Here is an 8,686-nt window from a genome sequence, read left to right as displayed (position 1 = left end):
GGTAGACACTTCATGCTACACCGAAGATGGATCTTCCTAACACTATGTATGCTTTTATTTTAAAAGGCTTGTAGCCAAAATTGCATGCCTCTCCAAAAGATAAAAATTAAGAACACAATCCTTGATGCAATGCTATGTGGTGGATTCCAAACCCTAGATCTATTTACTTTGATAAAATTTCAATTCGTACTCATAGATTAATTTAGTTAAATCAAGTTAGCAAATCCTTCTTCTTGATTTGTTTTTAAAAGAAAAATAACTTATTCTCCAATCCCTGTGGACCGACATCCGTAATCACTATCCTACAGGATACGTGCTATTGCGTGGTTTATTTTTGAAATTGAAAGAACCGATCAGACATATCATACTATACCAATTTGGTACCGGTATCTCGTACGAATGACGTATCGACATTCGATATACTAAAATTTTTTTGTACCATACCATATTGATACTATGCTAGTGTAGTACCAGTACGGATCCGGTATCGAGACGGAAAATCTTATCTGTGATCTTCTCATCAGAATTTGTCGAAGTTGGAGATTAGGAAACTAAGGTGTTGCTTGTGGATGTGGGGGATGTTTATATTAAGGTGTTAGAGCTATCAGGTTTCGGATTAATTTTACTCTCTTTTCTTTTATTTTTCTCTTCTTTCCTTCTTATTCTTCTCTGTTTTTGTGTCTTACGGGCTGACTTTCTTTGTATCTGGTTACAAGTGGGAGCAGAGAGGCTGTTATTTTCAAGGAGGGAAGAGAAATCAAGAACATACTTGCGGGCGGGGGTGAAAGGGTGAGTTGTGGGAGGGTGCATCAAGGTTCGAGCGGCGAAGGAGATTTTCGTCGAGCATCTAGGGGGCGGTCCGATGGCGGCTCCCGGATCTCAGAAACTGAGCGGCACTGAAGGGGGTGCGAAGCAGGGCCCGATCTCGAGGGTGGTAGGGTCGAATCCCCTACGGTTTGAGGTGGCGTAGGGAAGATCAATTCAACCCGGAAATGCCTTGCTTCCGGCCCAGCGAGGAGGAGTTGGCGATTCTTGAGAGGCGCTTCCCTCGGGTGGTGGTGGTGCCATTGGAACGATTGGAGCAGGTCCGGGCTAAGTGGAAAGGAACGGCCGTTATCGTGAGGAGCCTGGGATGGCGCGTCCCAGCGGAGGTGATAGCCCATGGGTGGTGGCGGGCTAGTTGCTGGCAATGGAGAAGTGGGTGCCTGATTTCGCTCCGGGCACCCACACCATCAGCCAGACGGTGGTCTAGATCCGATTGTCGGAACTTCCACTAAACTAGGGCATGGAAACGATATTGTCAATAGTAGTGGAGATGGGGGGACCTCTGGAGCTCGACGGCACATCCAGTAAACGGCAGGGTCTAGGGTATGCCCGGGCGAAGGTGGAGATAAACGCCCTTGCTCCACTGGCACCCGGCGCTTTCGTTGACGGGGGAAGAAGTTCTGGTAGGTCTTTGCATACGAAGACCTACCGGGGCTTTGCCATCATTGTGCCCGCATCGGGCACCTGGCCGACAGGTACCAGGCACACGAGTGAAGGTTGGGATGGTTCCTTCCGCGGACGGCCTGGGGGGCAGTGCCCCGAAGGTGGCTTTGAGTGCAGATTCAGGGGTCAGTATGCTGAGTGCATACAGACCATGGATGACCATGACCCAGGCCCGCATGCAATAGGGCAGCGCCGACAGGGATGCCCCGAGGAGGAAGAAGGCTATTGAACCCGCTGCCAAGCCAAATCGAGAAGAGGCCCAGCCGGTGGTGGTGGCGATTCCGGTTGGGGGCGACCCGAGTTCGCCTGCTTCTTCGTCGGACTCCGAAGGGTGGCAGAAGTCGAAGAAGATTGCTCGTCGGACCTCGCCGACGAAGAATGAAATGGAGGGAAACTCGGTGTTGGGCGCAGGGAAGATGCCAAGTTTGGTGCCTGAGTTGGCCTCGAGTCATGCCCCGGCATGTGAGGAAGGTGGGCTGAATCCAGCCCAAGGCCTATGCCCAATTGCGAAACTAGACTGGGCCAAAGGCCCAAGCCCGAACATGGATCTGCAACGAAAGGTGGGCCGTCAAACCTGGATCCGGCCCAGGTCCAAGGAGGTACGGTGGACCCAGCCCGTGTGATCAAGGCTTGTGGGCCTAGCCCATTCAAATGGGCCAGGACCCCGATAAAGCACCGAAGGGGAGACGGGCCGACGAAACGCGAGTCGACCCAGGTGCCAATAGTGCCCTTTGGGCCAGGAGGGAGGGCTCCAATCATGGACGGCGAATGGCAGAGATTTCAGAGCCGGAGCCTCTCACCGGCCATCCTGGAGGGCGCCCGTGCCGATGGCTCTGGAAGAAGCGATACGGGCGGTGGAGCCCGCCAGCAGGTGTCGGCAGATCCGGCAGTGCGGAGACGTTGTGGCGAGCTTGATCAACCGGCCGTCTTAGGGGTAGCTGGGGAGGTGACGCTCGGCCGCAGTGGTGTCCCGGCGAGGATCCCAACTTTGACCACGATGAATCGGGCAGGAGGGGAGACACAGGAGGATCCGGTTCTATGGCCTATTGACGTGGCACGGGATGAACCGACCTTGGCACAGGATGGACCGGCACGGCACTAGAACCCCATGGCACGGGATGGACCGGCACGCCACAAGAATCCTATGGCACGGGAGATTGAAGAAGACTCAGATCCTAACTTAGCAGGGCCCTCATGCGGACCATGTCATGAGGTGGTTGTCAAGCTACTGAAAGAGGCTATGGAGAGGCAGGGGCAGAGGGAAGGTGGGAACCCCAGTGAGAAGGTTGGATCACAGGAGGAGATGGTTGTGGCCCAGCCAGTTACCACCCGGGTTTCTATATGAAAGTCCTGTTGTGGAACTGCTGGGGAGCAGGAAAACCGTCCTTCAGACCGGCTTTCCGAAGGCTGGTGAGCCTTCATGATCCTGAAGTTTGCATTCTGTTCGAGACGAGATTGTCGGGGATCAGTTTGGAGTGGGCCAGACGCGCCATCCCGAGAACTTCAGGGACATATGCAGTGGAGTCGCAGGGGTTGTCTAGGGGGATCATTGTAATGTGGAGAATGTGATCTTGCAGCATTGATGTATTCCACCGGTGGAGACAATAGGTGGCTATGGTGATTACAGAGGAGGGGGAAACCCCTAGGTTCTATTGGCAGTCTATGCAAGCACAGACTATAAGGAGAGAAGAGTGTTGTTGGAGGAGGCTACTAACCTTATCCAATTGGGGCACCCAGTGATGATCACGGGGGACTTCGACTGTATTGATGGTCCGGAGGAGAAGAGAGGGGGAAGGTCTTCACCAACAAAATCGAGGTTCGAAAATTTTAGGATTTTATAGTGTCCAATGGACTAGCTGACCTTGGCTTCACCGGTCCAAGGTTCACTTGCAACAATCGACTAGGACGGGCTAGAGTTTGGGAGCGGATTGACTGTATTTTTGCATCGATTGGAAGGATCTAGAGGTTTTTGGACTGCTGGGTGCGCCATTTGCCCATGAGAGCTTCAGATCATAGCCCTGTGCTGGTGAGTACCTCACACTCTGTTCAAGTTCATAGTCCATTTCGTTTTGAGAACATATGGTTGTCTCACTCACACTCATGGGATGTGGTGAGGGAGGTTTGGCGATTGCCAGTCCATGGGGATGTGATGCACAGGGTGACCCGGAAGCTGGAGTTAAATAGACGGCGATTGATCAGATGGAATAAGGAGGAAATGGGGAACTTTGTTTAGGAGGGTGGAGGAAGTCGAAGCATCTATCTATAGACTACAAGCTCGAGAGGACAGTGGTGGAGGGCTATCAGAGGACGATCAGGGAGAGCTAAGGGGGCTATTGGCTACGCATCAGTCCCTACTCAAACAGCATGAGGTGTTCTGGAGGAAGAAGTCGAGGGCTCAGTGGATCAGAGAGGGTGACCGGAACACGAAGTTCTTCCACCAGTCGACCATCATCTGGAGATAGCATAACAGGGTCCACAGGATACGGGACAGCAGTGGGCAGGTGTTAGAGGACATGGAGGTTGTGAGGAGGACCCTAGAGCAGTTCTTTCATGCCAGGTGGACCGAGTTAGGAGGCATGGTTAGCAGGGTAGTTAGGCCGAAGCCGGAGGAGCAAGTCACTGAGGAAGAGAATGCAGCCTTGATTAGACCAGTGTCAGACGTGGAGATTCAGGAAGCCCTTTTGTCCTTGGGTGAGGACAAAGCCTCGGGCTCGGATGGATTCCCTTCAATCTTCTTTAGGAGGTACTGGTATATTGTTAGACATGATGTGTTAGTGACGATTCAGTAATTCTTTGTATCAGCGTCGATGCTCGAAAAGTAGAGGTGGACCTTTATCACCCTGATCCCAAAGAGATAGGACCCAGTGGAGCCGAGCCATTTCAGACCTATCAGCCTGTGCACTACACTACACAAAATGGTGGCGAAGGTCTTGGTCCAGAGGTTGAGGGGTATCCTACCCAGGATCATCTGCCTAGAGCAGGGAGCTTTTGTTGGGGGATGTTCTATCTCGGACAACGTCCTCATTGCTCATGAGTTTATGACTGACCTGCATAAAGTGCCTCGTAGTCAAAGCCTGATGGGGATCAAACTGGACATGGAGCGACAGAATGAGGTGTGATTTTGTTAGGTGGTCCTTGGAGGTGTTTGGTTTCCACTCATAGTGGATCAGGTGGATACTGGGTTGTGTTTTGTTCCCATCTTTCGTGCTGTTGATAAATGGAACCCCGACGCGCTTTTTTGAGTCATCGGTGGGCCTGAGGCAGGGCTGTCCCCTATCACTACTTTTATTTATCATTTGCTCAGATTATTTGTCTCGGGCACTTCACCACGCAGCTGTGTTGCAGGAGGTAGAGGCCTATAGGCCGGTGTTAGGTGCGGCCCACATTTCACATTTGCTCTTTACAGATGATTGCCTGCTATTGGCACACGCAACACGGAGATCAGCACAGACTATCAGCATGATTTTGGAGAGGTACTGTGGAGCTTCAAGTCAGATGGTCAACTTGTCCAAGTCAACCATCTGCTTTAGTCCCAGGACTGATCAGAGGGTGAAGGCCTCCATCCTGGGCAGGTTGGGGAATGGTGAGCAGGAGGGGATTCTTAGATACCTTAGGGTTCCGATCACGAGCCAGCATTTGTGGAGGACAGAGTGCACATCTATGGAGGCGAGCATTAGGTGCAGGTTGGAGAGCTGGCAAGCGAGCGCCCTATTGATGATGGGTAGAGCTATTCTTATGAGGTTAGTGCTGAGTTCCATCTCGGTTTATTTATTGTCCAATACACTGGTACCTATCGCTGTGCTCCGAGATCGGGAGAGGATGTTTCGGAGTTTTATTTGGGGGCGGCGTGGGGACAGAGGGGGCGTCCACCTACTGGCTTGGGAGGTTATCTGTCAGCCTACCAGTCAGGGAGGGTTGGGTGTTCACTCTTTACTTGAGTGAAGGGAGACACTGGCCACCAGGATGGCAGTCAGATTTTTTTTGGAGCCGGGCAGTCTCTGGGTCTTTCTACTGTAGGCGAAGTATAGGGACCCTACTACCCCGGCTGCCTTCCAAGTTGGACGAGGGTCTTCTTTCATATGGAGAGAGATATGTGCTCGTGGTCTGGGGGTGCTACAGGCGATCAGATAGGAGTTTGGGGATGGTCAGGCCATCAGTATATTGGAGGATCGGTGGCTACCGGAGGGTACATCACAGGACTGGCCCACACTGATCGACCATGGATGGTTGGGGGGCCGTACAGTTAGTGACTTGATTGTTCAGGAGGAGTTGAGATGAGATGTAGATCTTGTTAGGCAGATGTTTGGTGAGCAGCTTGCTGAGAGAGTACTGTCTATGCCGCTCCCAGTAGGGGTGGTAGTAGCAGGAGGGTATGGAGCCTGTCTGGGTGGACAGTGGTGAGTTTCCGTGACATATTGAGGATGAGTGGGGGAGTGGTGGCTCAGCAGATTGATGGTAGGTGGATCTGAAGATTACGTGTCCATCCCCGTATTGCACTGTTCCTGTGGATGGTAGCCTGGGGCTGTCTACCCACCAGGAGCGTTCTGGCACGGCGGGGGGTGAGGATAGATGCTTTCGGTGGAGTATGTCCCAAGATGGAGGAGTCCATCTACCATGTATTAGTCGAGTGCCCGTGGGCCAGTCAGATTTGGAGGTGTGCGGGAGCCCAGTATGACCAGGGCAGAGGTGGTCTTCCATTGAGGAGTTCTTGCACTTTCTGGAGGCCTCAATGTCAGGGGCTGGGTTGGAGGAGAGAGGGTCTCGTGCTGCCTACCTGGCCCACCACTCTTGGCCGGACAGGAACACTCGAGTCTTCGAGGGTTGCAGCATGCCCCGCGGGTGGTGGCGGCCAGAGCTTTACTGCATGCGGAGGAGTTAATTAGTTCTGTCGATGTTTCACCTACCGGGTTGGCTAGGGACATCTGGGGCACCCATTCTGTTCTTGTAGCACTCAGATATGTGTACGTATCCTGGGTGCCCCCACTTCTGGCTTTCTGAAGGTGAACTTTGATAGCAGTATGGCTGATGATGGGAACAGTGGAGGCATTGGATTCGTCAACAGAGATCATGGTTCCAGACTAGTAGCAACGGGGGGTCAGCGGATCTTGGATTCCTCGGTGGTGTGTGCGGAGCTCAAAGCTACCTTGAAGAGTATCTTGTATGCCCGATGGGCAATCAGTGCAGACCGAGTGTAAAAAAAAAAAAAAGAACATAATTGTAATTTAAAAAAAAATAAAAAAAACTTTTCCCACTCACAATCCTGCTTGATTTCCCATTGAACACTTTTTTTTTTTTTATTTGTAGTGGACGATCATCAGCCTTGCCACTGGACCGGCCGCTGGTGCTCAGCAGTAATCAGAAGATGGAACTGGTTTAGCCTGCATGATTGGGCCAAGGATGGGGGGAGGGGTTGCAGGAGGTCGCGGCTCCCTATTCCCTTATTCTGTACAGGGAAGGGGGGCGTGGGAAGGGTTAGCATGTTTGGGATCATCAAGTTAGTGGTTCCTATTTTATTATTATAATCACCTGATGGATGATATTTTAAGTCATGGAAATCCACATTGGCTTTTGGATTAAATCCAGTAATCCAATATATATTGCTTCTTCAATTTGATCCATCCTTTTCCAAGTTATGAAACCCATTATGTTTGTTGGGCGTTTGATTTCATAAAACGTTTTATGAGGTCTGAACCGAATTAGATCTTATTTATTTCTTATTTTCTAATCAGATTGAACTATTTTCTGCTAAGTAAAATGGTGTAAGGGCCTGACTGTAAACATGCATTTATAGATACTAATTTATAGGAACCTGATTGTAAACCTGCATTTGAAAATTTAATATAATCTTGGAACCAAAGGTTTTGGTTTAAAGCTGAATCGAATATGTCCTATCATGTAACTGCTGAAAAATCGTAGGAAATTTATAAATAAGGTTTGGGATCTTTTTCTAGATCTTTATTTACAATTAAGGACATTAGGGACCCTACCTGTAATAGCATGCTTGTTTACTTGTATTTTGCACAGTATATGTTTAATTTATTAATTGATTTATATGAAAATAAAATATTATTTTAATAATTGAATATACATATATTCATGCTATGTAGTGCATGTAAAATTTATCGACATCATTTATAAAGAATAGGAATTTTTGGGTTGATGGTTCGGTGCAATCACCAATATGACCTCAAGCATGAAAATAAGAATTTTTGTATCTATGATATATTTTGGATAAATATAATTGATCCAGTAAATTCTTTAATCGTGTCACAATTATATCTAAGCTATTGATATGGTCAATCACTCTCGAAAGAGGATGTTCATATTTGATGCTTAGAAGGGTGAAATGGTAGGAGTATATATTGGCTCAAGTAGATCTTAATACCAAATAGTTTGCTTATCTCTAGTATGCAAACCTTGCTAGGTTCATTGGTGATATTCATATATCACTAATCGGTTATAGCCACTAGTATGTTGTGGTACTCACTCAAAAGAGAGATATAATGATACATTCAGTTACTCAACCCGCCAAAATTAAGCTATAAAGAATTTATTTTGGACTAAGGTTTAATTCTTCTTTAGTCCTATTCCTTGATCGTAATATGAGCATGTATTACTTAGCTGTAGTTTTGTTCCTTAAAATTATTGATAACAATATACAAAAAATTTCTTTTCTTAATAATTCAAATTTCTAGAATGGAAAGAGAAAATAATACTCATATTAGGATATGTCGATCTTGATCTAGTATTCCAAGTGGATGAATCCCCTCCACTTACAAATGAAAGTGCTGCCGAGTAAAAGAGCTTACTTGAGAAATAGAAGCGATCTAATCATCTCAATTTACCCTGTGAAATCTAATATGACTAGCAACATTAGAGAATCGATCCCCTCATGTGATTAGGCACGTAATTTCTTAAAAATCATAGAACATCAGCTTATAAGCTTTGACAAGGCTAAGGATCGCACCTCAATGATAGGATTGGTCTTCATGAAGGCGAATACTACATCCGTGAGCATATTATGGAGGTGAGAGATATTGCAGCATAATTGAATGATATTAAGGTTTTCATAGTAAATGCATTAATTCCACTTTGTTCTCATCTCTCTCCAATCTAAGTATAATATCTTTAAATTCTAGCATATGTGTGTGTATATATACATAATAAGGATTGTACAGTTATTGAACTGCTGGCCAAA

The sequence above is a fragment of the Phoenix dactylifera genome, chromosome 2 (assembly GCF_051530095.1).
Source record: "Phoenix dactylifera cultivar Ajwa chromosome 2, Ajwa_hap1_PhDact_Kaust_v1.1, whole genome shotgun sequence".
Classification (NCBI taxonomy): Eukaryota; Viridiplantae; Streptophyta; class Magnoliopsida; order Arecales; family Arecaceae; genus Phoenix; species Phoenix dactylifera.
Note: the sequence above shows the minus strand (reverse complement) of the source record.